This window comes from Tamandua tetradactyla, chromosome 1 (assembly GCF_023851605.1).
Source record: "Tamandua tetradactyla isolate mTamTet1 chromosome 1, mTamTet1.pri, whole genome shotgun sequence".
In the NCBI taxonomy this organism is placed as follows: domain Eukaryota; kingdom Metazoa; phylum Chordata; class Mammalia; order Pilosa; family Myrmecophagidae; genus Tamandua; species Tamandua tetradactyla.
In genome coordinates, this window is record NC_135327.1 from 221593416 (window position 1) to 221610270 (window position 16855).

The window sequence follows — 16855 nt, forward strand, 5'->3', positions numbered from 1 at the left end:
ACTGAATCAGAGTTGTTCTGAAAATTAAATGAGTTGATACATGTAAGGCGCTTAAAACTATGCTGCTTATAGGAAGTAGTGGCTTAATGGTACAAGCCATTTGGGCATGCGCTGAATGACAGTGCCTGGAACGGAGAAAGTGTTCAACACATATTTATTGCTTGCTTTTATTCTTGTTGTTGTTATTGGTGAGCACAAGTAATAATGAAAACTATTGGAATAATCATGCTACATATATAATTCATTAGGATATGTGTATTATTACATTAGCTATTGGAATAAATTTCTTAATGATTATGATAGTTACTAATATTACTAATGATATTGATAACAATATCCATTGAATGCTTATACTGTGCAAGGTGCCATGTGAGGAGATTCACTTTTCTCACCTCATTTACTCCTCGTCATAACCCTGTGAGATAGCTATTACTGTCATTCTCCCTCTGGGAATGTGGACACAGATCAGGAGAAGTTAAGTAACTTGCCCAAAGCCACCCAACTAGTAAATTAACAGTCTGGATTAAAGCCTGGGCAGTCGGGCTACAAGACCATATTAGTGAAAGAAAGTACATTAAGTTCTTTCAGGAAAACCAGCATGTGAAAGAGTAATGTGTTGTGGGAGCCCTGTTGCATAAGCCAGATTGGGAGTGCTTTGAAGAAACAGGGTGTATGATGTTGGCCCTCTCTCTCCAGCTGATGGAGTGACACCGAGCACCTGCCTTTCCTCCAAGCCAAGCCATCACCAAGCCCTGTGTGTCCCTCTGGGGAGACCCTGTTAACAGTGGAGCACCTCACCTGCATATTTTTAAACATCTTATCATATTTGCTTCTTCTCTCTGTCTCCCTGACTCTCTCTTTCTATCTTTCTATGCATACACATATGTGTCTCTCTCTATATATAGTTGTATGTACATATCTACACCGATAGCTATAAATGTGTGCTTAACCATTTAAAAGTGAGTTGTAAATGTTATGAAATTTCACCCCTAAATACTTCGGCATGCATCTCCTGAGAATAAACATATTCTCTTACATAATCTCAATACTATTATTAGCTCAAGAAATTTAACAGTCATCAATAATGTTGTCTTGTCTACAGTTTATAACATTCTAAAAATCCAGGATCCAGGGTGAAATGATGGTGGCTCAGTGGTAGAATGACCTGAGTTCAATTCCTGGTGCCTGCCCATGCTGAAAAAAAAAAAATATCCAGGATCCAGCTAAAGATCACAGATTGCATTTCAGGTTGCTTTGTTTTTTATTCTCCTTTAATCCAGAAAATTTCCTCTGCTTCACTTTTTCTCTCATGACCTTGATGCTTTGAAAGAGTCCAGGCCAGGTATTTTGTAGGATGTCATGCAATTTGGATGTGCCTGTGATTGCTTCTTTTTGATTGTTGTAGTTTCTGTGTTTTAGGGGGAAGAAAACCACATCAGGTATCCTTCTCACCTTTTCACATCAGGAAGCTCATGAAGTTTGTTCCCTGATTACATTTGCTAAGTTCGATTACTTACATACCAGATTTCTCTATTGTCAAGGCCACTGTTGTTCTCTGTAAACAGTGAGTAATCCAACTGTTTGTTGGGCCCCTGTGACTAACCTCTCCCCAACAACTTTCAACCGATGGATTTAGAATCCATTGGTGATCCTTTCCTAAATCAGTTATTCTGTTTGTAATTGCAAAGTACTTCACCTGCTTTTGAGCTTTTAAGAGAAGGATTAGTTGGGGAATAAAGCTCCTACGTATCCTAGCCCTTTCCTATTTTTAAGGGAACATCCTGTTCTCTTGTGTACGGGTTGGGAAAAAGAGCTGAAACCTTAAAAATCCACACAAACCAGTCAACGTTCTGCAGTTTTGTAACCAAGCAAATGAACTCCAGAGTTTCATGCTTGGCCCAAGAAGCTATAACAATATTTTAAATACTTGTATTTATAAGTATTTAAAATACTGTGTATCTTATAAGTTAAAAAAGTTATCTGTGGATATTTGACATATGAAAGCACTAGTGATCAGCCCAAGAAAGCAGTTGTTCTAACATAAATGGCCACTCTTCTAAATCGTCCTTGAAATACATTTGGATTCCAATGTTAATAATTACAGATAAACTAAAGAGTAGTCCCAACTCAATGCAAGCCCATTTAGTGAGAAAAAAAAAAGAACATTGTCTCAGTCTTATGCAATAAGAAGACATGCTTTGGGTGGGCCACGGTGGCTCCGCAGGTTAGAATGCTTGCCTGCCATGCCCGAGGACCCGGGTTCAATTCCTGGTGCCTGCCCATGTAAAAAAAAAAAAAGAACACATGCTTTCAGGTATAGGATTACTCCTGATTACTCATGACTGAGAAAAATGGCTAGAAATCAGAAAGCCAACTTGTATCTCAGGTTTAAATGTAGGAGAGTGGAGATCATAGGATTTTGGGTTGACAAAAAAGTACATCTTCATACGAATTCTGAATTATTCCTCTACAAGATTAAATTTATCTCTGGAGAACAGGCAACAATCTTCTATTAGGGTTGAGTTGCTGGGATTCACTCTCCAGTCAAGTTCTTTTGCTTTTTATCTTAACCATTGTCCCTGGTGTCATTTTAAGAAAACTAGCCCATGGTTTAGGAAATTTGCAAGAAGAAAATTTTCAGTTGGATGTCATTTTTGTCTCCCCATAGTTATCAAAGTCAGCAATTCCGTTAACTTTAATGGAACATTTCTAATATGCCAATCACTAGGTTTGGCGAAATCTATACAAATATAGTAGGGGAAAAAATGGTAATATAAGCAAAAACTGACCACAATGGCTTGTAGGGAAATAGATTAATTCAAATCTAATCAAAAGATGGTTCTCAGATTTAGGAAAACTCCTTGATGGACCTTCTTGGTTAAGAAAGGTGAACACCCACCCCAGCCCCAGTTTGTTCACTTTGAGTCTGACCTAGAACTGCCACCATCAAATATAGCTGCAGTTGGGGAATGTGAGTGGGGCAGCAGCAGCTGCACCCATGGGGCCTTGCACTACCTAGTGGTCTCCAACTTTCCCTGCCGTCCCACTTTGAAATGCTTTGAAGGTTTGGAGAAGCAGAGGTTGGTACTTTACTCTAGTCTTACTAGGAAGAGAAACACAAATGTCCCTGTAGCTGTCTTGCTGTTATGGGTGGTCCAGAAGCCCTAGATGACTTAGTAACTAAATCTCATAGTGGGAACTCTGGACATTGGAAGGAAACCAGACACTGCAAAGCGGAGTGACTTTGTCACTGGGGCTATTACAGAAAGATTCAGTAAACTTGAAAGATGAATTGATGTAGGGATTTCTCAACACTCAAAGCTGTAGCCATCAGTTTCAGATCATTGATGAGAAATAGATAAATTAATATATTCATGGACATATATAGAGAGAAATGTGCATATAAGTGTTTATATTATATATACAATATATGCATGTCTTTAATGAATATGAACAAGTGTGCATAGAGTGCACAACTTCCTGTACGTGCATACATATCATTTTCACTGTGTAGTCCTATGTTTTATTTACACATTTTTTTTATCCCTTAGCCACAATGGTCAAGATGTTACACACAGAGGTAGAAAAGTGTCCAACTAATGCAAGCTATCGGCTACAAATTTGCAATGTATTCCTTGATGGAGAAAGAGGGAAAGAGAATAAAGAAGTGGAACAGAAGTTGAAGTCATTAGTTCAAATATGCTCCTCACAGGGAACCGTGCTACTTAGTGCAGGCAAGGAGACAGTGTTATAATTAAGTTTATTATCCAATTAAAGACTATTTATTAAAACCTTCCTCTGTGCTAGGCACTTTGTAGCAGAGGGTTGCAACGGTGGATAAGATATGACTGCTGCCCTCAGAGGCCTCACAGTCCAGTTGAATAAACAGATTTGTGAACAGATCATTTAATGCAATGTGGTGAGAGCCAGGGTAGAGAAATGTGTAAGGAATTATGATAACACGTGTTACAACATGGATGAACTTTGAAAATATTATTCTTAGTGAATGAAGCCAGTCACAAAAGACCACATACTATGTAATTCCATTCATCTGGAAGTCTAGACCGGGGAAATGTATAGCGACAGAAAGTAGATTTGTGGTTGCTGAAGGCTGGGGTGGGCACTGGCTCATAAGGAAAATAGCTCAGGGGTTCAGGGTTTCTTTCTGAGGTGATGAAATGTCCCAAAATTGAATGTGGTGATGGTTGCACATATATGTGAATATACTGAAAACCATTAAATGGTACACTTTAAATGGGTGAGTTGTCTCATATGTGAATTGTAGCTCAACAAAGGTGTTGTTTTTTTTTTCTTAAAAGGAATCACGATAATGCCAAGAGGGCACATCTAACACAAGCAGTTGTAGTGGGCAGGGTGTGGGGTGTGGGGAGAGGAACAGTATTTGTGAATGCATGCTTATGTGTGTGTGTGTGTGTGTGTGTGTGTGCACGTGCATGGGTGCGTGTGTGAAATGAGGCCCTGGAAAAATAAGTATTAAAGAATGAGGTGGAACTAGCTAGGTTGGGGGTTGTGGTGAGCATTCTAACGAAAGCCAAAAAAGGACACACATACACACATGCAAGCCCAGTGTGTGCAGGAACTCGCAAGCAGTACATATTGAAAATCCTCCAAGCAATTGACAGGCTTTAGACATGAGAATAAGCAGTAAATGTTAAGTTGTGTGTAAGTAGAGGAGGAGAGACAACAGTAGGGAAATCAAACATACACTACCTTGTGTCATTGCTTAGAATCTACACAACAATTTTCAATGGAAACGCCCACCTCAGAGATTCCATGGTGATGTTATCTTTTGGTTGAGTTATGATGCCTGTTAGGGTTTCATGGGGAATTGAATCTATGTGGACTGTTCCTCTTCTCCAGGGAAGACCCAATCTCTCTCTCTCTCAGAAACAGTAGCAGCTGAGTAGAAATATCTCCATAGCACTATGTTATAGGTCCCACAAGCCCCACAAATCCAGACACAAGAAATGTCAATGCCCCCGATAAAAGTCTCACCTTTGTCTATTCCACTTTCAGATGGAATTATGTAGCTGGTTAGCCAAGCATCAAATCTGGAGAATGGGGAAATTAGCAGCGTGGTTAGAATTCAAAGAACAGTCTCAGAGCCTAAAATCTCCAGTAGGAGGATTAGCTATTTCAATTTACTACCAGGTTGAAAATGGAATTAGCAATCTCCCAAAACAGAAGTTACCACTAACCTTTATTAAGCACTTCTAATGCTATTTTGTATGGATTCATTTATTTAATCTTAACTAAAATTCTATGGTATTCGTATTTGTTATATTATTATCTCTTTTTCACATATATGTATAAAAAGGTTCACAAAGGTAAAATAACTCATTTAAATTCCCATAGCTAATAAATGAGAAAGCCAGGACTCAAGGTTAGAAACACCTGCCTGCTCTTTGCCCAGGTGTCCTCGTCCTTCAGGGGCACTATGAAGACCAGATAATAAGCTATGCAGACAGCTCAGAAGTTGGAATTAGAAAATCAGAGTTTGAACTTGGCAGTACCACTTATTGAGTTGGGTGACCTTGAGAGTGCCAATTCTCTCAATTTCCTGGCCTTGTAAAATCTCATATGTCTGGTCTACCTTTCTAGATTGCTGAGGGCTCAAAATCACAATGACATGATGTTTACAAGTGTTCTATAAACCAAAAAACCAGGAAACAATCCTAAAGTTTTATTATTTATAAAGTGAAGGTTGCTATACTAATAGATGTTGACAGAGAAAAATTATAATGAAGGACTTGGCAAACGAAATACATTCTAGCAGTCCTTGGCAGTCTTATGTACTTTCTAAAGACAGACAGAGAGGATGTCTAGTCTCCAGAATTTATGAGTGTCCCAGGTGTGTAACGTGTTGAGCTGGTTTGCTATTCCCTAGGTTTTCTGTTACACAGGTAATCATGTAAAAATCACTTCTAACAAGTTGTAGGAAAGTTATGCTCATAAAACAATAATTGCTATAATCCAACATTAAGAATAATTGTACCACAATATAAGTGCACATTAAAGCAACTTGTTACTACAAGAAAGAACTGTTTTTCAATTCTGAAATTACATTCAACGTCATTGAGAAATGAGAAGGTGGTGCTTATGACATGTTAACAGAAAACACTTCCAACCAGAAGGATCTTAGCAAATCAAAATGATGCTTGTTTCAAAAAATTCTAGCAATTTAAATTTCCCTGGTGAAAGAGAAAGTGCCAGCTGGCAAAAACACTTACTCATATGCTAAAAGATCCAGTCCAGCTGAGTACCATTAGCATTAGAACAAAAGTATCAGTGCAAATAAATCTACTTACTTGCTGATTGAAATACAAGTCAAAATATACTAGTCATGCCTTTATTTGAGACTTTTCTTTCAGTTCTTCCCAAAAGATAATGGAACTATGAGGATTTCTTAAAACTCTAATGATAATGATGATTATAAAAGCAGTTATCTAGAGTGTATGTAGAGCTAGTGACAGTTATAACTCTCTTGCAGTTATTAATTCTTTTAGTCCACTCCACAAAAGCCTATATGAGGTAATTGATTACCTCATTTGCTGCCTAGAAAACTACCTTAAAATTTAATGACACAGAACAATAATCATTTTTCTAACTCACAATTCTGCTGCTCAGTAATCTAAGGTTGGGTTCAGCTAGGTGGCTCTTCTGGTCTTGGCTGGGCTCAGTCATGCATAAAGGGAACCAGATGCCACTTGGGGTGGCTTATGTCTGCTCCATGTGATCCCTCATTTGATGACAAAGTAGCCTGGACATGCTCATCTGGTGGCTGGGTAAGATTCTGAGAGTCGAAGCAGGCCAAGGCCAGATTGGCACACTGTCACTTCTGTCACATTTTATTGGCCAAAGTAAGGCACCAACTCAGACTAAATTAAGGTGTAGAAAAAGACATCTCTGCTTGATGAAGGAGCTGCATAGGCACTTTGCAAAGGATATGGACGGAAGAAGTGAAGGATTGTGGGCACTTTTGCAATCTTCCACAAGTAGGTGTCTTTCCAATGAGGAAACTGAAGCTCAGAGAGGTTCTAAAACTTACTGGCCACAGAGCATCCTGATTTTCATTTCTCTCTTTGGTCATGGTTATTTTCCTGCCACTTTTAGAGAGGGATGTACATATTGAGTTAACGCTGAGTCATCAGGAATTTAAATAAGATTAAAGCTGAACTTTAAAGTTCATGACTCTCTCATTCCAGATGGACTCCAACACTCACATCTTGAGGTCCTAGGAGATCATTATATTTTGAGATTTAAACTTACAAATCTCATAGCAAAGCTTTGCTGGGTGGGGTGCTGTGACATATGCACAACTCCAAGTCTGGTATCTGTAGCTAGGGAAGACTGTGATGCCAAGGACGGCTAGCAATGAAAGTCAGGCCACCCTGCCCAAGTGCCCTTCCGTACGTGGATCTAGCTGATTAGTTGTGGGCATTCCTGGATGAGGGAGCCTGGGGTTAGTCCAGTGCTACTTTTGACCCTGAGACCTGAAAGTACAGATTGAGTAGGCAGAGTCATTAGAAGACTCTCTGTGAGGCTTTAAAAACATCCAGATATTCACCTCTAGTCCTGTTATAGGTGAATTTTATTTTCTTCTTCCCATTTTCATTCAGTGAACTAAATGTTCTACTATAAAGGTATTATTTTTATTATCAGGGGAAAAAAGACATGAAAAAATATTAAGAAATCCTGTTAGTATTTGAGCCAGAAAAACAAGATGGAGCTTGGAATGTGCACCAGATATTATCATTTACCATTCAGTTAAGCAGTGTTAAATTATTTTTCTTAAAATTGTATGTGATGGGGTGGGCCATGCTGGCTCAGTGGCAGAGTTCTCATCTGCCATGCCGGAGACCCGGGTTCAATTCCTGGTGCCTGCCCAAAGGAAAAAAAAAAGAATTAAAAAAAGAATTGTAGGTGATGACACATGAAATTTACAAGCACCTAAAACCCTCGTGTCTCCTTCTCTGGTCCATGGACTGGTGCTCTGCTACCCACCCAGCCTGAGCTCGGGCCGTCAGCCTGGGCTGCAGCTGTTGCAGGGACTTTGAGGCTAAAGAACAGAGCTGGTATTCCACAAAGAAAAATTAATCAGGTTGGCTGATTTTTGATGGCCCTTAAGCACCTGAGCATCGTTATTTGAAGCACTCAGGTCACACCTTGACCGGCTGATTCTTCACATTTTCCCTTTTCTTTAGTCTCCCTTTTTCCTCTACCTATAAACTATGGTCATTGGTTGGTGGGAAAGACAGACACTAAAAAATAATTGAGCATTTCTACCCTTTTTCTTGACATGACTTCACCATTTCCTGAACAGTTTGAAAAGCCTTTCCTGAGACCTCTTTTCTACCCAGGCTGATTTGGGGGTCTCTCCCATTCACCTATAATACCCTGCACTTTCTCATCACAGACTCGCCACTCTTTTGGGGCCTGGTCTATTTATTCAGTGGTTTTCCCTATTGGGATGTGAGTTCTTCAAGGGCACGCATGAGCCTTATTCACATTTGGTTGCTTCTCGCTGTGAAGAAACCTACTACCTAACAAACAGCTGTTGGACAAATGAGAGAATGAATGGCAACATTTATGGAATTTCTGCTGGAGCTGGCACCAGGACCGCTGACCAAGGCAGGGCTCAATGAAGAGGGCTGGCCCTCTCGCCACCCGGTCTAATCCCAGTGGGTCCACAGCAGTGGGCAGGGAACCATGTTCAGGGCAGTTCTCATCACTCCTGGGCTGCAAGCAAAGACTTTAGCCTTTCTGGCTCCTCGTGCCAGTAAGCGCTGGGCGCATGCAATTTCACGGTACAAAGCTGGGAAGGGCTTAAAATACTCATCAGGTTTTTCAGACATCAAAAAGCTCTTGCAAAATCATATGTTGATGAATGAAGGGTAAATTAGTAGGAAGCTTATGGATTAGTAGGTCCCCGGAGCATAAATGGGTTAGACAACCTAGGGGCCGGACACCTGCCTTAATGCGGTTGGAGTCTCCCTCGCACATACACTGGGGCCTCCTTTCCCTCTACCGGGCAGGCTGGGGAGGTTTTTAGTGCTTGCCACCTGGGCTCTGCACCAGAGCTAGCCATGGCCCAGATGCAGGCGAGAGAAGCCAGGCCCTCAAGGCAGTTTTCCCTAATGAGTGGCTGCACCAGTGCGGCTCAGGGAGGTCTGTCCCCTGGAGGGTCGAAGCATGGAGTATCCATGGAAGCCCTTTGGAGGAGACATTCCAAGACTTGCCAGAGCCCAGCCCACGTCTCTGCAGAGATTTAGATAAGCCGAAGGGAATTCAAAGATGTGACCAGAAGGGCAAAGTGTCAGGGAGCCCAGGTACCCCAGAGGGGTCTGATCCTGGAGAAACTGGTCTCACAGGAAAGTTCCCAGAAAAGGCACTCCATCTAGACAGTTTCAAGGTCCCCTGTATGTGTCCCTCACCTGTTCATCTGCCTCTGACTCACTCCCCGTCATCTCTGTGCTCCCTGACACTCTCCAAGACCTGAGAACACCAAGTCTTAGCTTTAGAAGAGAAATCCCCTTTCCAACATCTGAGTTTCTGCTTGATTTCTCCCCTTGATGAAGAAATCACTCCTTTACAAGGCAGCCCTTGGCTTCTTTGAACAATTTAATTGCCAGAAAATTCCTGCTTAGGTGGACCTTGTGGCCTGGTTACTCAGTCCTGGGGAAATACAGAAGAGATTTGAATGATGGACGCACATGGCAGACCTTCAAAATCTCCATGGCCCAAATGTCCTCAGGCCCCTCTGCTCCCTGAATGGACTTCAAAACGCTTCACTCTTCTGATCATGTCCCTGAATTCACTTTTGCATATCAAGATCTCGCAAAATGGCTTTACCCAAAACCATCTGCCATTCTGTGTCCCCCAAACACTTTCCATTGCTCTTTATAAGTCACACGCATGGGTCATTTCAAACAGAAAATGTTATGGTGGTGGAGGGGCGAGGGCGAGCATTGGGAGCTAGAGTTTCAGGTTTCCAGTGACAACATTATTTACTATCAGCAGGAATCCCAACGACACAGATATCTTTGTAAGCTTGTTTTGTTTTTGCAACCTAAAAATAATAAACAGATTTATCAAAAGTGAGGGGGAAAAAAAACAGAAAACTAAAGCAAACATTGAGCGAATCCTAAATTAGATGTAAGCCTAGATGAAAATCAACAAATTTCTAATCCTGAAAAGTAAATTGCAGCCACGTTGACAACAACCAGCAGAAAAAACAAAGGAAAATAATGCCTACTGAGCCATCGTTGTATGCTCTGGCTACCTGCTACAAATCTACTTCACAACCATGCCCCGGTTATATGCCAATAAATAGCATATTTGTAAGTTGCATATGAAGTAAATATGATCCATAAGGAACTAATTTCTTATATCAACTTCATGGGATAAAATCCTGCTCTATAGAAAAATGGTTGTCCTTGAACTGTGATTGGGCCAACAAGAGATGCAGAATCCATCGGATCCCCCATTCTAAACCCTTTTCTATCAGTGAAGTCGAATCTTTTGGGAAGAACCTTCTCCACATCATGGCATAAAAGAGCAGTAGCCTTAAGATGCATAAAAATACAAAATGGGGCGGGTCATGGTGGCTCAGTGGCAGAGTTCTCACCTGCCATGCCAGAGACCCAGGTTTGATTCCCGGTGCCTGCTTATGTAAAAAAAAACCCAAACTGTCGCACCTCGCACTCTTGCAGCCTCACTTGACCTTTGAGCACATCCCCTTTCACCCTTGACGATCAGTACACCAATGCCTGTGGTTGATGCCTTCTGCACCATTTGTTGATAACTAGGAAAACTATGCAGAAACTGGGTTTTCACATGAGGTTAAATAGTGGGGTACTTGAGAGTTATTTCCGTGTATAAATGTGTTCAACATGCAGTTTACCAAGTTATGTTTTGGACTGCAAACCAAAGTAGGAATTGCCTTCCCACGCTCCCTGTGAACAGTGGCTTGGAGACACCCCAATAACTGCTCATCACCGTTCATGGGCTTTACAGAGCAGCTAAGGGGGCTCTCCCTCTCCCTTTTCCTTATTAGGGAAATTATTAAGGCTCTGGGTTTAGCAATTCCCTAGGAATTTCAGAAATTAGGGGTATCAAAGGCAGATTATGACTTGGGGAAATGGCGCCAGGAAATGAAATGCAGCAACCAGCGCCTCCCTGCCCTTGGCTGGAGAGGGTTCTGCCCACATCCTGCGCTTCAACTCTCAGGGTCTGCTCCTGAGGCCGCGGCTTTCCCTCTGGGATGATCAGTCCCTGGATAAAAGGACACGGCCATACAGATGAGCATGCTCTGAAATTAAGTGTCGCTTTCATCCTTCCAGACCTCCCAGCCCCCGCCCCCCTCCCCATGCACACACACGATGGGCAGCAAAAGGGCCTGCTGCTTCTCTGTGTTTGGATGTGAAAAATAAATCTCCTTCCCCCCACCCCTCTTTCCTCTCATGGGACAAAGAGCAGTGATGAGAGGAGGATTCATTTCAAAGAGTGAAAGATGTAGCCCTTCACTGGTGTCACTTCATCTCCGAATATAAAGCAGGCTCTCTTCTGTTTACTGGACACTGATCAGATAGGACGCTGGCCAGGGAAACGGGAGACGGGAATCGTGAGAACTCAGCCAGGACAGCCTCTCTCTCCCAGACCCTACGAGGCTCCCTCTTTATACATGGGAGGGGCGAAAGCCACCCTCACGGCTCCAAAGCTGGTCGTGGCGACAGTGTACGGATGGTGCTGAGCAGAAGACAAGAGGGAAGGCCCCTGGGTCCTGACCTAGTCGGGGCCTGTGCCTGGACCAGTAGTCTGTAGGTGGACAGGTCATCTAGGGAGGGGCCCGGGCCCTTGGGGCCCTGGACCTCAAGCCTGCCATGTGGCTGTGATTTTGATTTCTCTTTGGATGGGCTGTAGCCTCTGTAACCCCTGCTCCCTGTCGCCGACAGGAGGACATTGGCCTAGTACCCAGAAGATCCCCAGTGATGGCCCCCTCTAGGGCCCGTTTCTCTCCTGCATTCATGAATTCATCACCATGATCCACCTCCATGGGGCTCGGGGCCCACCGGGGAAGAGATCGGGTTCGATTTTACTCTGTGCTCCTCATTCGGATTTTTTTCTGGGTCCCAAAGTATTCTCCTTTCCCCAAAACAAATTCTTAGGCAGTGGGCTCTGAATGCTGCTTTTCGAAATTTGTCAGCATTGGGGTCAAACCATTTGTTAAACTGAAAGGTGTTTATGGGGAGGAAGCTACCACATCAAGTGGGTACCCTACACCTTGGTGGAAATGAACTTAAAATGTTAGTTCCAAAGATCATTGGGCGCTGAACGACTTGGGGAATCTAACAGGGGTGGTGAGGAGGGAATGGCGGCAGGCGGGGAAGGGCAGGCTCAGTCACTGGGTGATGAAACAGGTGTTCCTGGGACAGACCCAGGGGTCTTCAGGGCACGGCAAAGGAGATAAGGCCCTGCCCTACTCCGGGAGGGTCTGTGTATGGCCAACTGCACTGACTTAGCAAACAGAGCTGTGAGTTGTTTTCGGCATTTATTTCCAAATAAGAGAATAATGTCATCTGCAAAGATCCACGGGCCTCATTTTTAGACCGGAAAAATCCCTCTTATTATCTTCTTAAATTATTTCCTGTAGGTTCCCCTCAAGTAAAACCACTAAGCTCCAGCTGACCCGTTTCCCACTGGCTCTCAGGAGCGGTATCTTCAGGGAAGGGAACCCAAGCTCCCAGAATTTGGCACAAATGATAACGTGCTTTGGTTTTGGCTGATGACACAGGAAAGGGAGGTACTTTCCCACAAAATATGAGAGGAAGTGGGTGTGGCAAGCCTGCTTGGGGCCCCTGGCCCTTCTGAGAAAGGTGAGGACCTCGTCAGGGCACCTCGGGGACCTCCTCAGGGCACCTCGGGGAGACACAGCCGTTGGTACTCTGCAGCAAATAACCTCTCAAGTGCCCACATGATTGTCAAAACAAGGGAGAGAGGTGGGGATCTCGGTTGCACAGGTGAGGAAAACCTGAGGCACCAGGCAATACAGAGGCTTAGCCAGGCCGACATGGCCAGGCGAAATGGCCTGTTCCTTCAGCCACACTGATCTGTCTGCTTTTGCAGGAGGCCCTACGCGCTTCCTGTCCACAGGCTCCTCCCAGCCCTGCTGCCTCCCCTCATCTGCCCTGTGAAAATTTCACAGGCACTGAAGCCCCTTCTCCTGGAAGCCCATGTGCCTCTCCCTCCCTGCACTTGTCTTTGTAGCTCGCACATCTCCAAGGAAGAGAGGGGCAGAGTTGCAGAAGGACCGGCTTGCGGGAGGCAGGGCTGAGTGGACAAGTTTAGGGCATAAGGTCTCCGGCAAGGGCCCGGTCTTGTGTCCTTGGGCTGCCATCCAGGGGCCGTGAGAAGGGTGGCTTAACACCAAGGAAATCTCACGGTTCTGGAGGCTGAAAGTCTGGGATTGGCGTGTTTGTCAGCAATGCCACGTTCTCACGAAACCTGTAGGGGAGAGTCCTGCCTGCCTCGTAAAGCTTCTGTGAGTGGCAGTCTCGGCATTCCTTGGCTTGTAGGTGTCCCGGTCCTGCCCTTGCCTCTGTCTTCACTTAGCCATCCCCCCTTCTGCATCTGGGTCTTCTCCTCTTCTCATGGCTCCGGTTATCTTGGATGGCCTACACCAACCCAATCTCAACTAATCACACCTTCAAAGACTGCATTTCCAGACAGGGACATGCTCATGGCATGGGGGAGTGGGTCGTGATGGGACTTGAGCATGTCATTTGTGGGGAGACACATTCAGCTCACAGCAGGGCCCCAAGCAGCCCCAAAGTTTACAAGAGCCATCTTGCCTCCTGACCACCCAATTCCCACCTCCCCTTTCTTCCTTTCAAAGTGCATAGCCCAGAGAGAATGACATAGCAGGTCCTCGGTACATGTGCATTAGAGACAGCTCCAGAAAAGGTGCAGGAGAGAGTCAGAAGCAAACTGACAGATGTCAGAGCTGCCCCTACCCAGAGGTAGCAGACAAGGCTGAGCTGCTCTGGCGACTTGATCAGCTTAGGAGTGACAGCTGTCCCCAACCACACTACCCCAGCAGGGTGTGCACTGCATTCCTGTGACTCCTTTCCATGAAAAAGCTGCTTTTGATGCCCGTGCTGGGTCTACAGGCTACAAATGTGTGTGTGTATGGGGGTGGTCCCCAGCCCTGTGTCCCACCGTGAATGGCCCATCTTTGTCCAGAGAAGAGGAAAAGGAACCTCTGTCCCTCCCTGTCTATCGCACAGAGCAAACGTGAGCCCTCTTTTCCAGAGCGTTTGGGGGGCTTGGGGCTGACTGCACAGTCCATGATGGTGGCACACAACCCAGGACTTGGCCTCCTGAGTGAGCAGTGTGTTTGCAGGACACAAAGAACCTGGCAGCGGAGAGCAAAACCCAGAGAAACGTATCCGGGGGGTTTCTCAACTCTGTCCAGTGTTTTCATTTCAATTCTTTTAGGTTTCAAGAAGCCCAAGAGTTTGTTTTTACAAGCTTCTCTGCCATCATCTGTGTGTAGGGCTCTTTGAAATATGTTGCTGTGATAAAAATCTAAAAAGCTAAACTATAATCAAAGTTAGATATCTGCAAATAATCTGTAATGTAAAACCAGACAACCCACATTGTTTACACTCCTTTCCCAAATCAGAGCTGTGGAGGTGGCTCTTTGCCAGACTTTAGGAGTAAATTCCATTTGTGGGATTTTTTTCCCGCTATATATCGGTGCAAATTAGCTATTGTTTATTATGGTATGTATACATGCATATATTTTTTTCTGTTTTTGTCTTTCAAACATCTATTCTTAGACTTTCAAGTGGTAGAAAGTATTTCTAATTCAAAACTCCTATTTTACCTTACTTTTGGCCACGAGGTTCTCTCTGAGTTACTTTTCTCCTCCCTCTCCTCCACGCCTTCCTGTTCTTTCTGCTCCTCTTCTTCCTCCTTTTTCTTTTTGTTTTTACAGCAGTGATTTTGTCAACAACTATGCATTTTTTTTCATATAACTTGGAATGCTTTTTTAAAAAATTGAATTCTTTTTATAACATTTGTAGATTTGCAGAACAATTATGCAGAAAGAACATTTCCTGTTACCCCCAACCCATTACTCATGTCAACACACGGTTTTTCCCTGCTAACGTTTTGCATTAGCGTGGTACATTGTTGCAACTGATGAACCAATATTATTGGAATTCTGTTATTAGCTAAAGTCCAGAGTTTACCCTAGGGTTCACTTTTTGTGTTATACGGTTCTGTGGTTTCATTTCGTTTTTAATTTTTATTCTGATAACATATATACAACATAAAATTTCCCATTTTAGCCACTTTCACATATACAATTCTGTGGTATGAATTACATTCACAATATTGTCCCGCCATCACCACCATCCATCCCTGGCACTTTCTGGGTGAATTTTCGAGGTGAGTTTATTTTGCTTCCTTTCCAAGCCAAAACATTATCTTAACAGAGCGATGTGGGGTACAGTGAAAAAAATGTCCCATCATGTTTTAGCAGTTACATGTCTGTACTAGAGCAAAAAGAGAGTCATGGATGGTTCAAGACAGCCTGTGGGTGGGAAGAAAAGCATTTACTTGAGGCTTTGGAATGTGTTGCTGGGCCTGTGTTTGAATGTGGACACATCTCAAGTTCTGAGACTCTACTTGTTGGCGCCCAGACATGGCCCTGCATTTTCATTCGGACCCCAGCTCTCTCCTTTCCTTGCCCCCTTCCTGCTGAGCAGGAAGCCATCTCCTAGCTCCAGCCTGAGCAGGACTTTCTTCCTCTCAGGAAATCAGGAACTGGGTGAAGGGTCTTGGCTGCAAAGGACCTTCTCAGCATGCAAAGAAGAATAAAGCTGGCACGAGTCATGACGAAGGGATGCTGCAAGAGACAAGGGGGGTCCTGTCACTTTTGTAAGCTGCATGATGCTTTGCGTCTTCCATGCATGATGTTTGCCTTCTCCACATATTGTCTATACTAATACTATTTAATATTTTTCAAATTATGAGAAAAGCATGGAAAAGAGGATGCCAAAATAAAAGTGGTTAATTCTGGAGCTTTTGGAATCTGGGTGCTAGATTCCATCCTTCTGTCTCCTTTTATAAACCGGGGCTTTTAATTTTCTCTTCTAATTTGATATTATCATAGGTGAACTTATAAGAATTTTTATTTTGTGATTCCAGATACACCAATAGCCAGTTAGCCCTTACTCTTTGATTTCATGAACTGAAATTTATGTTTCAATTAAGAAGTTTGCTTTGTACGGAGGCACCTCCTATATCCAAGCATGAACAGCTGTCACCCACTGATGGCCTCATACCTGAATGGGGGTTCTCAAGTGGCTTTGGAAAACCTCTTCAAATGCAGAGGGATGTACATGTCTCAATCTAGATCATCCTACCCAGGCTCTGGGTTTAAAAACCATCACCTCTCAAACAGTTCTCTGAGTTAGTATGCTTCACTATCTTGCTTGAGTTCATCCTGTTAACCATCTTGGGAAGTAGATTCTGATTTGATTATCCCCACTGTAGAAAACTTAGTGATTTTCCTTGGGCTGCACAGTTAGGAAGTGAACATCTAATTGTGTGCCCTTCATTGCAGTACCCTGACTCTAAGGATCACCGAGAAACTTCATACTGACCCACATCCACCGCTGTGTATAGAGGCCAAGGAAACAGATGAGCCTTCGTCAATAGGAAACATGCTCACTGCTCCAGGAGAGCTGTCCTTCCCTGTGCTGGGAGGGTCATCAAGGAGCTAAGGAACCCCCTGCCCCACCACTGCTTTGGAAAGAACTGACCC